The following is a 16545-nucleotide window of genomic DNA, read 5'->3' as shown; positions in this document are numbered from 1 at the left end:
GTTAGCGATAGATTGTAAGTGGCAGACCTCTTGGAGCTTTTCTTAATCATGTTGCAAATAAATTTACACAAACTAATTAATGTTAACTGACGTAAAATGAGAGTTTACACAAATCCATTTACATCCATACACAGGACAGGTGACCTCTCTTCTTATTTCACCGCTTTCGCACTCATATCTGATGGGAAAAGCGTATTCAAGTATTGGGAATCGGCCACTCAAGTTTTAGCAAACCAGGCAGAGAGTTTTGAGGCCCAAAATTGAGGCACGCCTTTTATTGCTCTGCAGAGACCTCCTTCTCACTGGTTCAGGTAGAAATTCACGACACACCCACTGCACTGTTAATGAGGATCGGTAGAAACGGTTGAACGTAGAAAGAAAACGGATTATACGTGAGCAGGATCAGCGGTTTATGTTTTTTTTTTAAAGCTGATACATTTTTGATATCTTCTTTTGTCAATCATTCAGTAAACAGGCTCTCAGAGGATATTTTAAACATGTATTTTCAAGAACATGTTAGGATGAGAGGCTGATGAGTAACGTTCCTCCAGTGCAAGTCTCCTGGAAAAACCAGTCCAGATGAAATCACAGCAGCAAAGGTAAGAAACTGAAAATAAAGCATGCCTTCATTCAGTTATAAGTTTATTAGCAGCCCACATATTTATTTCCCATGATTTCCCGGTTGAAGAGTCGTGTAGCTCGTGCTGATAGTGCTTCCAGTGGGATCAGGACCAACAGGGAAGATGTGTCTTGACATGCCAGATTTTTTGGATTGTTTTCACAGCAAACCTTCAGTTGTATTGCAGTAAAACTACAGTATTACTTCTGAAAACTGCAGTCATTTTTTGTAAGGGCGTGGACTGTTGAAATTATAATGTTACCATTACAATCAACGATTTTAGACCAATTCCACATTAATTATCTGGCGGTTTGTTTATTCCATCAGAGTTGTAATTTTAATTACATTCCATTGCTCGTTTACATAATAGACCGGTGTAGTATCTTTTCAAGAAGCCGACTAGTTCAAGTGAATACTTTACTTAATTTGTTGCAACAGACATAAACACACCATTCCTCCCATGTCTTCTCTCCCTCTACCATCTTCTTCAACTGTTTTCCAGGACAACACCTGTAATAGACTGACACCTAGTGGTTACTCCAAGATACTACATCCCGTCCTTCTTAAGTTAAATACCTATAATATTACTTAAAGAATAAAACATTATACCTCCACTTCACACTTCATTCAGTGTCTTCAAGTGACTTTCTTGACTTATGCCAATCACCAATATATCATCCAGATAAACAAGTACTTCAAGAATACTTTGCAACAATCCCTCCATTGTTCTCTGGGAGATAGCAGGAGCTGAAGCAACTCCAAAGGGCAAACGATTATATGTGAATAACCTGTTTTGTGAATTCACTGTCAAGTATTTCTTGGAGCTTTCAACCATGATGATGCACATTTATGATGGATAGATGCACATTTATGATGGATAGATGCACATTTATGATGGATAGATGCACATTTATGATGGATAGATGCACATTTATGATGGACAGATGCACATTTATGATGGACAGATGCACATTTATGATGGATAGATGCACATTTATGATGTATAGATGCACTTTTATGATGGACAGATGCACATTTATGATGTATAGATGCACATTTATGATGTATAGATGCACATTTATGATGGACAGATGCACTTTTATGATGGACAGATGCACATTTATGATGGACAGATGCACTTTTATGATGGACAGATGCACATTTATGATGTATAGATGCACATTTATGATGTATAGATGCACATTTATGATGTATAGATGCACTTTTATGATGGACAGATGCACATTTATGATGTATAGATGCACATTTATGATGTATAGATGCACATTTATGATGGACAGATGCACATTTATGATGGACAGATGCACATTTATGATGTATAGATGCACATTTATGATGGATAGATGCACATTTATGATGTATAGATGCACTTTTATGATGGACAGATGCACATTTATGATGTATAGATGCACATTTATGATGTATAGATGCACATTTATGATGGACAGATGCACATTTATGATGGACAGATGCACATTTATGATGGACAGATGCACATTTATGATGGATAGATGCACATTTATGATGTATAGATGCACTTTTATGATGGACAGATGCACATTTATGATGTATAGATGCACATTTATGATGTATAGATGCACATTTATGATGGACAGATGCACATTTATGATGGACAGATGCACATTTATGATGGACAGATGCACATTTATGATGGACAGATGCACATTTATGATGTATAGATGCACTTTTATGATGGACAGATGCACATTTATGATGGACAGATGCACATTTATGATGGACAGATGCACATTTATGATGGATAGATGCACATTTATGATGGACAGATGCACATTTATGATGGACAGATGCACATTTATGATGGACAGATGCACATTTATGATGGATAGATGCACATTTATGATGTATAGATGCACTTTTATGATGGACAGATGCACATTTATGATGTATAGATGCACATTTATGATGTATAGATGCACATTTATGATGGACAGATGCACATTTATGATGGACAGATGCACATTTATGATGGACAGATGCACATTTATGATGGACAGATGCACATTTATGATGGACAGATGCACTTTTATGATGGACAGATACACTTTTATGATGGACAGATGCACTTTTATGATGGACAGATGCACATTTATGATGGATAGATGCACATTTATGATGGACAGAAGCACTTTTATGATGGATAGATGCACATTTATGATGGACGGATGCACTTTTATGATGGATGCACTTTTATGATGGATGGATGCACTTTTATGATGGATGGATGCACTTTTATGATGGATAGATGCACTTTTATGATGCATAGATGTACATTTATGATGGACAGATGCACTTTTATGATGGACAGATGCACTTTTATGATGGATAGATGCACTTTTATGATGCATAGATGTACATTTATGATGGACAGATGCACTTTTATGATGGACAGATGCACTTTCATGATGGATAGATGCACTTTTATGATGTATAGATTTAAATTTAGAGTTATTTCATGTGGGGATTATCAACATTTGCTTCTTAGTCATCCTAAAGACTGTAAAAGTACAAAAGTTAGAAAACAGATATCAATAGGGTCCTATGGGCAGGAGTTCCAGTGATCCATATGTCACAATTTATTTTGACATTTTTTGGTGTTCATTTGAGTGTTTATACATCATCTAATCATCCAACCATAAGAGAGCGTGTCTTGTTCCACTCGTAGAGTGGGAGCATTCGTGGAATTTCCAGAGAGTTGGGGGCATCAAATCCAGGTTTCACCTCCTGTATCATGATCCCACCGGTCCAGTTCACCACATTTGAGCCATGAATGTTTGTTGTTATTTTGTTCAGATTGTCCCACTCAAGATGAAACACATTCCCTCACCAGTAGTAGTAGTAATAATAAGGAAAGTATAATTAATTAATTAATAAGCAATAAACAATTTTTTTATTATTTTTTCAACTTAACAGAAACCTGGAGAGACCATTATCTGCCAGTTAATGTGGGCTTCCATAATGCTAAATGCTCTTCACCAAGAATATCTTTCTAATTGTGTGTTGGTGCATCATGTAGGCTATGTATTTGTGTAGTTAGTTTAAAAATGTATGTTAAATAAACATCACATTACCAGTGAATCCTAATTACATGATGTGATTTTTAATTAATGCATATTTTTGAACACTTTGTATCTTAAAATGTATTATTTAATTAAAATATCTACGTTATATTTTTAATGTGCAAAAATTGATGTTGGAAACAAGCTCAACATGTGCTCAACAATAATTTATAGCCAGTTATGAAAAATGGAGGAGATCTATCAAATCGAAAACTAAAGGAGAAAAACAGACTGCCTATAAATGTTCTTTTTTGCTTTTTTGGATATCCAGGGTGGCAACCAATATAGCCAGAAAATACATACATGTGACAATATTTCAGATGGGGATCATCAACATTTGCTTCTTAGACATCTTAAAGACTGTAAAAATACAAAAGTTAGAAAACATATATCAGAAGGGTCCATAGGGGAGGAGTTCCAGTGATCCAATGTCACCCTTTTTTGACATTTTTTGGTGTTTATTTGAGTTTTTATGCACTATGCATCATCTAATCAAGACAATCCTCATATCTATCAATTCCTCATGCAAAGACGAAGAGAAAATGGGGTAGATTGTGTCTGTAGGATGTTTTGTTCAGATTCTATGTAGATTTAAAGTTTTCATTTTCCGCAGCCAAAAATCAAGCACGGACACAAAAGATGATACAAAAAATCACATATGGGACAAAAATTTGCACGGGGAACATCAAAATTCCTTTTCTAGACACCTTAAGGATTACAAAAAACTATGTTAAAAAATATATATCTTTCGGGTGCAGGTGAACCCCCCCTTCCTACCCTACTAACAAGAATGGCCGAATGGGGTGGAGTTGAACCTTGTGTGAACTCATCGACCTGGAGAGCGGGCGGGGTGTGACGCATCTCCTTTTTATTTAAAGGGGCCGCACCAAAACGAGTTGCTCACAGACGCACGTCAGAAAAGGGGCTTGTGGAGCTATAATAATGAGGAATTCAGACCCAAGCATTGCAGTTATGTTTTATATAGACCACAAATGTATGATTTATATGTAAAAATGAATGATTTAAAAGCATGATATGTACCCTTTAACTTGAGAGGCATATCTCCTACTTCTACCTGCAATGCTGAAACAGATGAAGAAGGGTACGCTCCACAACAAATCCTAAATGCCTTTGCTTGAATTCGCTCTAGTTTGTCCACGTGAGTTTTTGCTGCTGATCCATATACTATGCTTCCATAATCGATTACTGATCTAATTGACATTACATACATAGTTTTCAGTGCCAGCCTATCTGCCCCCCAGACACACATCTCTTCACACTCTTTTACACTCTTTTCATGTGAGTCGACTACCTAACCAGATTCCAAGAACGTGGATACACGTTCTACAGTAGATTGATATTATACAATTTTACTTTTATTTCATCGTCAATTCTTTTATTAGTGAAAAACATTACCTGAATATTTTTCCACTGAGAATTTAAATCCCCACTTTAGTGACCATTCTCCACTTTTTTTTAACACATTTTGCATTCTCCTCACAACATGTACTTATATTCCCCCCTCTGAACCATAAAGCTCCATCATCTGCAAACAAAGATCTGCAAATATTTTTCTCCACCCTCTTAAATACATCATTTATCATGATTATAAAAAACAATGAGGAGTACCATTCTCTGTCATACCTTTTGATGACATGCACTCTTACCTTGATGATCTTCCAGAAATTCTTTGATCCAATTATACATTCTCCCTCCTACCCCCCTACTTTCCAGTTTCAGTAGCAACCCTTCTCTCCACACCAAAGCTAGCACAATCTCTTTATTACTCAATGCCTTTCTAATATCTGTCTCTAAAGTTTTATTCGTACAGGATTAGTATTACCTGAATTTAAAATTACCCACCCACATCTGAATTTCATGTGGCGCATTTGCACGGGATAAGCAAAGCCTTTGATTTTACTCGAATTTACTGACTTGCCTCAAGGATATGTTTTTTTCATATATAGGGCATACCGGATTATAAAGCGCATAAGATACTGCAGTCAAACGTTTGACTGGGTTTGCGTTATGCATCCACTAGATGTGCTAAGGCTAAAGGGAATGTAGCGAGTGCGTGGCGCCGGAGGTGAGGCGTTTATTTAGTAAGCGTGAGCGCGCTGGGGCTTGCACGTAACTTACATTCGCAGCCTGACTCATATGAGTATTCAATGTGCGGCGGCTCGCTGACAGCAATAGCTGGCTGTTTTGAATGAGACGACCCGGTTACTGTGAACAGGGAGCGCTTTATGAACATTCTGTGACGCGCGAGCAGCGCCGGGGTCAGTGTGTCTGTTCGTGTATGTCGCTCCGGATTATAAAGCGCATTGTCGTTTTTTGAGAAAATTAAAGACTTATAGTGCGGAAAATATGACCCCGCACCCAAAATACTATCAAAACACTCCAACTCAGCCTCTATTCTTCACGAAAGACGGATAAAAAGGCGCAGATGAAACAAAAACCTTGAAAAAATGATATACGATCCGGCCAAATCACAGAGATGTCGATTCGTACGGGACTAATTATCACAGGACCTCTGTGTTTGGCGAAATATCAGCCCTATTCGCACGGGATTAGTATTACCTGGGGACCACGTGTGAATTTGAAATTACACACCCACATCTGAATTGCATGTGGCGCATTCGCACGGGATAAGCAAAGCCTGTGATTTTACTCGAATTTACTGACTTATCTCCCGGATATGATGTCATTAGGCTATAGCTTTGAAATGTCTAGTCGTTATTATTAGCTGTATATGATAAACAGAAGAATTGTCCTTACCGTATGCTGCTAAACATGTCATTCATCTCTATCTAACGTTCATCATTCTTTTTGTTTTCTTGTTTCTGATGGTTTTCAGCTTTCTCTTTCTGCAAATTGTATAGTTGTACTCGCGAAATGACCCCGCACCCAAAATACTATCAAAACACTCCAACCCACATAGCAACATTGTTTCGGCCCAGATCCGGCCCACATCTGGCACTTGAGGGATGCGGATCTGGCCCACATGCAGCAATGAATGACGGCCCTTGGGTGGCCCACTCCTGTTTGCCAGATCTGGGCCACAAGCAGGCCATAGCAATGCCACATGTCAGCCAAGAGCAAAGAAATAAACCAGAACTGGACTTTATCTGAGCCACAAAATCTGTGTATATTAAACATGGAGTCATCTCAACCTTAATAAGCCTGTTAACAAACAGAATCACTGAAGGAAAGAAGAGAATGGAAAAAGAGACGAGCAGAACAACTACAACTGACTTTAGACACAGTCTTAGATGAAATCACCTGAAGAGAAAAGAAGACATTAAATATCTGAAGATCTCAGCAGAGGAGGATTAAACAACTCCACAAACAGTATTACCAGCTTCACTTATTTACTAACCAGACTGACTTTATTTCTGTCAGACTTCTACAGAAGTTTTCATTGAGAACTAAGAGAGGTTTAACTCTGTGTTTCATTTGAAGTCCCCATAACATCAGAATCTCTAAAAGAGAAAATCATAATTGGTTACCATTATGGAGATCAGTGTTTGCTTTAGTTGGGCTCTTGAGCCTAAAGACATTTATTTTTGAATTTGTTCGGCTATTGTACTTCTGTTATAACAGCTAAATGAACAAAGAGAAAAGGTGATTTGATGCTGTTTAACATTATCATTATTTCATGATCATTTGACCTGAGTAGAGCCCAATTTCTGAGATAAATTTATGTCATTGTTAATTGTTACAACACTGTCCTTGATAATCATAATTATCTTAACTTTTACAATGTAATGCAGATAATTTCTTATAAAAACTTAATTTTAAAAAGACACCAAGAATCAGCCTGTTAATCTCAATAATGTTGACAATTATAAAGCATTTTGCAGTGTATTCTGGATTAGGGCTGGGTGATATATCGCACGATATTGTTATGCGCATCTAATCAGTAAAGCCGGTTACTTGATTAGCAGTAAATCACCTTCACATGCTTTCAGATGGACGATATGAGTGTTAAATAAATTAACCCCCAAGAGTGTTAAAGTTAATGAGATAATTAAGTGATTAATTTAGTGATGATTGAGCATTATTGAAGACACCTGATGATCACAAGCAGAATCGCTGAAGGAGAAAATCACAAATTGTAATTCACCGTTATGGAGATCAGTGTCTGCTTTAGTTGGGCTCCTGACACTTTTACTTTCACTTTAAATTTTGCATGTCTGCTGCTATTGATTTATAGCAGCCAAATAAGACAGCTGTGGTCTGATAGTGTTGATTATGCTTAGACATAATCATGCATGATCTGAAAAATTATTTCTATTCAGGTGATTTGCTTTAATTTATTAGGAACAGTTTTGTGGTTGAATTGCATATTTGTATTTTTCTTATAACTTAAAATTTTTAATATATATTCTGATCAAATCACTCTCATCTTTATTTAGAAACACAGATATCAATAATCAGCCTGTGTATCTCAATTGTGGTGACTAAATTAATCCTTGTTGCCACCAATCACAACTCATTAATGGCTCCCATCATGCATTGCTGTATGAATAAATTACGATCTGAACTGTCTATGTAATTTACTTTTCCTACTTGAATATTCTACTCGTCACCGTTGTTGAGAAGCATTGACTGAATCTTGAGGTCTGCGTGTGCCTAAAGGAAAGTTTTTTGTTTTTTTTTAAAGAACTTTTGAGAAAATTATAATTATATTTAACGTTCTGGACATTTATGCAGAATCTCAGTTATACACTAACCAACAGAACAAATTATGGACACACATATCAAATGATGAAAGTCATTATATGACCAACATCAGTTTATTATTGTTTATTTTTGTTCATCTGACAGATATAACTCAGATGCAACAGCAAATTACAATATAAAATATATATTATAAGGGTCAAGAGCCCAACTAAAGCAAACACTCATCTCCATAACGGTGGCTTAAAATTTTAGATTTTGTTTCTTCTGATTCTCCTTTAGGTGTCTTCAATAATGCTCAATCATCACTTAATTATCATTATTAATCACTTAATTATCTCATTAACTTTAACACTCTTGAGTGTGGACTTACATACACTCCCAGATGTGTTAATTTAACACGGGAGAGTTTGTCATGATGAAGAGCCATAGTTACCTGACCAGCTGAGCCATATCGCATTAAATATCGCTGGCGATTTGGCTCAGCTTGTCAGTGATCCACGGCTCTTTGTAATAAATGCCGCTCCATCTGAAAGCAGATGAAGGTGATTTACTGCTAATCAAGGAACCGGCTTTACTGATTAGATGCACATTCAATATCGTTCGATATATCGCCCAGCCCTACTCTGGATACCACTGATCTCCATAATGGTAACCAATTACGATTTTCTCCTTTAGAGATTCTGATGTTATGGTGACTTCAAATGAAACACAGAGTTAAACCTCTGTTAGTTCTCAATGAAAACTTCTGTAGAAGTCTGACAGAAATAAAGTCAGTCTGGTTAGTAATAAGTGAAGCTGGTAATACTGTTTGTGGAGTTGTTTAATCCTCCTCTGCTGAGATCTTCAGAGATTTAATGTCTTCTTTTCTCCTCAGGTGATTTCATCTAAGACTGTGTCTAAAGTCAGTTGTAGTTGTTCTGCTTGTCTCTTTTTCCATTCTCTTCTTTCCTTCAGTGATTCTTCTTGTTAACAGGCTTAAGGTTGAGATGACTCCATGTTTAATATACGTACACTCATTTTGTGGCTCAGATAAAGTCCAGTTCTGGTTTATTTCTTTGCTCTTGGCTGACATGTGGCATTGCTATGGCCTGCTTGTGGCCCAGATCTGGCAAACAGGAGTGGGCCACCCAAGGGCCGTCATTCATTGCTGCATGTGGGCCAGATCCGCATCCCTCAAGTGCCAGATGTGGGCCGGATCTGGGCCGAAACAATGTTGCTATGTGGGAACTCAGCCTCTATTCTCCGCAGATGAAACAAAAACCTTGAAAAAATTATATACGATCGGGCCAAATCACAGAGATGTCGATTCGCACGGGACTAGTATTATCACAGAACCTCGGTGTTCGGCAAAATATAGTAGGTAATTTGAGGGGAATTTTTACTATATACCCCACATAGCAACATTGTTTCGGCCCAGATCCGGCCCACATCTGGCACTTGAGGGATGCGGATCTGGCCCACATGCAGCAATGAATGACGGCCCTTGGGTGGCCCACTCCTGTTTGCCAGATCTGGGCCACAAGCAGGCCATAGCAATGCCACATGTCAGCCAAGAGCAAAGAAATAAACCAGAACTGGACTTTATCTGAGCCACAAAATCTGTGTATATTAAACATGGAGTCATCTCAACCTTAATAAGCCTGTTAACAAACAGAATCACTGAAGGAAAGAAGAGAATGGAAAAAGAGACGAGCAGAACAACTACAACTGACTTTAGACACAGTCTTAGATGAAATCACCTGAAGAGAAAAGAAGACATTAAATATCTGAAGATCTCAGCAGAGGAGGATTAAACAACTCCACAAACAGTATTACCAGCTTCACTTATTTACTAACCAGACTGACTTTATTTCTGTCAGACTTCTACAGAAGTTTTCATTGAGAACTAAGAGAGGTTTAACTCTGTGTTTCATTTGAAGTCCCCATAACATCAGAATCTCTAAAAGAGAAAATCATAATTGGTTACCATTATGGAGATCAGTGTTTGCTTTAGTTGGGCTCTTGAGCCTAAAGACATTTATTTTTGAATTTGTTCGGCTATTGTACTTCTGTTATAACAGCTAAATGAACAAAGAGAAAAGGTGATTTGATGCTGTTTAACATTATCATTATTTCATGATCATTTGACCTGAGTAGAGCCCAATTTCTGAGATAAATTTATGTCATTGTTAATTGTTACAACACTGTCCTTGATAATCATAATTATCTTAACTTTTACAATGTAATGCAGATAATTTCTTATAAAAACTTAATTTTAAAAAGACACCAAGAATCAGCCTGTTAATCTCAATAATGTTGACAATTATAAAGCATTTTGCAGTGTATTCTGGATTAGGGCTGGGTGATATATCGCACGATATTGTTATGCGCATCTAATCAGTAAAGCCGGTTACTTGATTAGCAGTAAATCACCTTCACATGCTTTCAGATGGACGATATGAGTGTTAAATAAATTAACCCCCAAGAGTGTTAAAGTTAATGAGATAATTAAGTGATTAATTTAGTGATGATTGAGCATTATTGAAGACACCTGATGATCACAAGCAGAATCGCTGAAGGAGAAAATCACAAATTGTAATTCACCGTTATGGAGATCAGTGTCTGCTTTAGTTGGGCTCCTGACACTTTTACTTTCACTTTAAATTTTGCATGTCTGCTGCTATTGATTTATAGCAGCCAAATAAGACAGCTGTGGTCTGATAGTGTTGATTATGCTTAGACATAATCATGCATGATCTGAAAAATTATTTCTATTCAGGTGATTTGCTTTAATTTATTAGGAACAGTTTTGTGGTTGAATTGCATATTTGTATTTTTCTTATAACTTAAAATTTTTAATATATATTCTGATCAAATCACTCTCATCTTTATTTAGAAACACAGATATCAATAATCAGCCTGTGTATCTCAATTGTGGTGACTAAATTAATCCTTGTTGCCACCAATCACAACTCATTAATGGCTCCCATCATGCATTGCTGTATGAATAAATTACGATCTGAACTGTCTATGTAATTTACTTTTCCTACTTGAATATTCTACTCGTCACCGTTGTTGAGAAGCATTGACTGAATCTTGAGGTCTGCGTGTGCCTAAAGGAAAGTTTTTTGTTTTTTTTTAAAGAACTTTTGAGAAAATTATAATTATATTTAACGTTCTGGACATTTATGCAGAATCTCAGTTATACACTAACCAACAGAACAAATTATGGACACACATATCAAATGATGAAAGTCATTATATGACCAACATCAGTTTATTATTGTTTATTTTTGTTCATCTGACAGATATAACTCAGATGCAACAGCAAATTACAATATAAAATATATATTATAAGGGTCAAGAGCCCAACTAAAGCAAACACTCATCTCCATAACGGTGGCTTAAAATTTTAGATTTTGTTTCTTCTGATTCTCCTTTAGGTGTCTTCAATAATGCTCAATCATCACTTAATTATCATTATTAATCACTTAATTATCTCATTAACTTTAACACTCTTGAGTGTGGACTTACATACACTCCCAGATGTGTTAATTTAACACGGGAGAGTTTGTCATGATGAAGAGCCATAGTTACCTGACCAGCTGAGCCATATCGCATTAAATATCGCTGGCGATTTGGCTCAGCTTGTCAGTGATCCACGGCTCTTTGTAATAAATGCCGCTCCATCTGAAAGCAGATGAAGGTGATTTACTGCTAATCAAGGAACCGGCTTTACTGATTAGATGCACATTCAATATCGTTCGATATATCGCCCAGCCCTACTCTGGATACCACTGATCTCCATAATGGTAACCAATTACGATTTTCTCCTTTAGAGATTCTGATGTTATGGTGACTTCAAATGAAATACAGAGTTAAACCTCTGTTAGTTCTCAATGAAAACTTCTGTAGAAGTCTGACAGAAATAAAGTCAGTCTGGTTAGTAATAAGTGAAGCTGGTAATACTGTTTGTGGAGTTGTTTAATCCTCCTCTGCTGAGATCTTCAGAGATTTAATGTCTTCTTTTCTCCTCAGGTGATTTCATCTAAGACTGTGTCTAAAGTCAGTTGTAGTTGTTCTGCTTGTCTCTTTTTCCATTCTCTTCTTTCCTTCAGTGATTCTTCTTGTTAACAGGCTTAAGGTTGAGATGACTCCATGTTTAATATACGTACACTCATTTTGTGGCTCAGATAAAGTCCAGTTCTGGTTTATTTCTTTGCTCTTGGCTGACATGTGGCATTGCTATGGCCTGCTTGTGGCCCAGATCTGGCAAACAGGAGTGGGCCACCCAAGGGCCGTCATTCATTGCTGCATGTGGGCCAGATCCGCATCCCTCAAGTGCCAGATGTGGGCCGGATCTGGGCCGAAACAATGTTGCTATGTGGGACTATGGTAGTCAATGAGACCAGAAACTGTCTGGCTACAGATATTCTTCTAAATATCAGAAAATCGTCTTAATTCATTTGAAAACGGTGAAACTCAACTGTTTAACTCTGGGGGAGTTGTAAAATGAGCCTATTTCCAAAAAAAGTGGAGTATCCCTTTAACTCTGACACCGGATGTAGTATTTTGGAGTAACCATTAGGTGTCATTGTATTATAATTGTTGTGTTTGAGCCTATTTCCAAAAAAAGTGGAGTATCCCTTTAAGGATTAATCTGATGTCTCATGATATGATGTTATATCACTTTAATGAAACTCTGTCTGTGTGATTGAACAGGTTCAAATGAAGAGGAGGAAGAAAATCAGCAGAAATCACAGATCAGCAGAAAACAAGAAGACTGAGAGAAACACGGAGGACAGAAATGACACACAAACCAGAGACGTGTTAGATGTGACAGTATGAAGAAACTAAAGCCAGACTGTGAGTGTTTGATCATTAACTTTATAGTCTTTTGACACATTTTTTAGTTTCACTGTTAGATTTCTGTTGTTTTCTCTCCTGTCATAAAGTGTCACATTCAGACAAATTCATCAGACTGACTTTCTGCAGTCATTAAACATTTACAGATTGTGTTATTGATCAAGATCACAATACATATAAAAATTCAAAGCAATGTATATGAGGATAATGTGCATATATGTGTATTTTTCTAGTGTCCTGTGATCCAGATGAGCCTGTAAAGAGTGATTCTCATCAAACCCTTCATCATGTTCTCAAGAACACACATCACTGACATCTTCATCATCATCATCATCATCACTGACATCCATCAGCAGTTGAAGACCTGGGGCCGTATTCACAAAGAATTTTAAGGCTAAAAGTAACTGGCGAATTTAGGAGAAACTCCTAAAAATAAGGGGCGTGTCACTCCTAACTTTAAGACTCCTAATTTTTTTCACTAAGAGTAATTCATGAAGCATTTTAGCCCTAAAAGTAGCACCTACCCACATAGCAACATTGTTTCGGCCCAGATCCGGCCCACATCTGGCACTTGAGGGATGCGGATCTGGCCCACATGCAGCAATGAATGACGGCCCTTGGGTGGCCCACTCCTGTTTGCCAGATCTGGGCCACAAGCAGGCCATAGCAATGCCACATGTCAGCCAAGAGCAAAGAAATAAACCAGAACTGGACTTTATCTGAGCCACAAAATCTGTGTATATTAAACATGGAGTCATCTCAACCTTAATAAGCCTGTTAACAAACAGAATCACTGAAGGAAAGAAGAGAATGGAAAAAGAGACGAGCAGAACAACTACAACTGACTTTAGACACAGTCTTAGATGAAATCACCTGAAGAGAAAAGAAGACATTAAATATCTGAAGATCTCAGCAGAGGAGGATTAAACAACTCCACAAACAGTATTACCAGCTTCACTTATTTACTAACCAGACTGACTTTATTTCTGTCAGACTTCTACAGAAGTTTTCATTGAGAACTAAGAGAGGTTTAACTCTGTGTTTCATTTGAAGTCCCCATAACATCAGAATCTCTAAAAGAGAAAATCATAATTGGTTACCATTATGGAGATCAGTGTTTGCTTTAGTTGGGCTCTTGAGCCTAAAGACATTTATTTTTGAATTTGTTCGGCTATTGTACTTCTGTTATAACAGCTAAATGAACAAAGAGAAAAGGTGATTTGATGCTGTTTAACATTATCATTATTTCATGATCATTTGACCTGAGTAGAGCCCAATTTCTGAGATAAATTTATGTCATTGTTAATTGTTACAACACTGTCCTTGATAATCATAATTATCTTAACTTTTACAATGTAATGCAGATAATTTCTTATAAAAACTTAATTTTAAAAAGACACCAAGAATCAGCCTGTTAATCTCAATAATGTTGACAATTATAAAGCATTTTGCAGTGTATTCTGGATTAGGGCTGGGTGATATATCGCACGATATTGTTATGCGCATCTAATCAGTAAAGCCGGTTACTTGATTAGCAGTAAATCACCTTCACATGCTTTCAGATGGACGATATGAGTGTTAAATAAATTAACCCCCAAGAGTGTTAAAGTTAATGAGATAATTAAGTGATTAATTTAGTGATGATTGAGCATTATTGAAGACACCTGATGATCACAAGCAGAATCGCTGAAGGAGAAAATCACAAATTGTAATTCACCGTTATGGAGATCAGTGTCTGCTTTAGTTGGGCTCCTGACACTTTTACTTTCACTTTAAATTTTGCATGTCTGCTGCTATTGATTTATAGCAGCCAAATAAGACAGCTGTGGTCTGATAGTGTTGATTATGCTTAGACATAATCATGCATGATCTGAAAAATTATTTCTATTCAGGTGATTTGCTTTAATTTATTAGGAACAGTTTTGTGGTTGAATTGCATATTTGTATTTTTCTTATAACTTAAAATTTTTAATATATATTCTGATCAAATCACTCTCATCTTTATTTAGAAACACAGATATCAATAATCAGCCTGTGTATCTCAATTGTGGTGACTAAATTAATCCTTGTTGCCACCAATCACAACTCATTAATGGCTCCCATCATGCATTGCTGTATGAATAAATTACGATCTGAACTGTCTATGTAATTTACTTTTCCTACTTGAATATTCTACTCGTCACCGTTGTTGAGAAGCATTGACTGAATCTTGAGGTCTGCGTGTGCCTAAAGGAAAGTTTATTGTTTTTTTTTAAAGAACTTTTGAGAAAATTATAATTATATTTAACGTTCTGGACATTTATGCAGAATCTCAGTTATACACTAACCAACAGAACAAATTATGGACACACATATCAAATGATGAAAGTCATTATATGACCAACATCAGTTTATTATTGTTTATTTTTGTTCATCTGACAGATATAACTCAGATGCAACAGCAAATTACAATATAAAATATATATTATAAGGGTCAAGAGCCCAACTAAAGCAAACACTCATCTCCATAACGGTGGCTTAAAATTTTAGATTTTGTTTCTTCTGATTCTCCTTTAGGTGTCTTCAATAATGCTCAATCATCACTTAATTATCATTATTAATCACTTAATTATCTCATTAACTTTAACACTCTTGAGTGTGGACTTACATACACTCCCAGATGTGTTAATTTAACACGGGAGAGTTTGTCATGATGAAGAGCCATAGTTACCTGACCAGCTGAGCCATATCGCATTAAATATCGCTGGCGATTTGGCTCAGCTTGTCAGTGATCCACGGCTCTTTGTAATAAATGCCGCTCCATCTGAAAGCAGATGAAGGTGATTTACTGCTAATCAAGGAACCGGCTTTACTGATTAGATGCACATTCAATATCGTTCGATATATCGCCCAGCCCTACTCTGGATACCACTGATCTCCATAATGGTAACCAATTACGATTTTCTCCTTTAGAGATTCTGATGTTATGGTGACTTCAAATGAAACACAGAGTTAAACCTCTGTTAGTTCTCAATGAAAACTTCTGTAGAAGTCTGACAGAAATAAAGTCAGTCTGGTTAGTAATAAGTGAAGCTGGTAATACTGTTTGTGGAGTTGTTTAATCCTCCTCTGCTGAGATCTTCAGAGATTTAATGTCTTCTTTTCTCCTCAGGTGATTTCATCTAAGACTGTGTCTAAAGTCAGTTGTAGTTGTTCTGCTTGTCTCTTTTTCCATTCTCTTCTTTCCTTCAGTGATTCTTCTTGTTAACAGGCTTAAGGTTGAGATGACTCCATGTT

The 16545-nt window shown here is 36.7% G+C and overlaps 1 long non-coding RNA gene across 1 annotated transcript; it reads left to right on the top strand.

Moving 5' to 3' along the window:
• Nucleotides 1-345: 345 nt before the first annotated feature.
• LOC148997609 (uncharacterized) lies at nt 346-13786 on the top strand. The gene is made up of 3 exons (XR_016147441.1): nt 346-599; nt 13126-13269; nt 13503-13786. It is a non-coding gene; the product is annotated as an uncharacterized LOC148997609 (long non-coding RNA).
• The last annotated feature ends 2759 nt before the right edge of the window (nt 13787-16545 follow it).

Source organism: Pimephales promelas, chromosome 2, assembly GCF_988280905.1.
Source record: "Pimephales promelas chromosome 2, fPimPro1.hap1.1, whole genome shotgun sequence".
Classification (NCBI taxonomy): Eukaryota; Metazoa; Chordata; class Actinopteri; order Cypriniformes; family Leuciscidae; genus Pimephales; species Pimephales promelas.
Note: the sequence above shows the minus strand (reverse complement) of the source record. Positions and strands in the feature narration are given on the sequence as shown.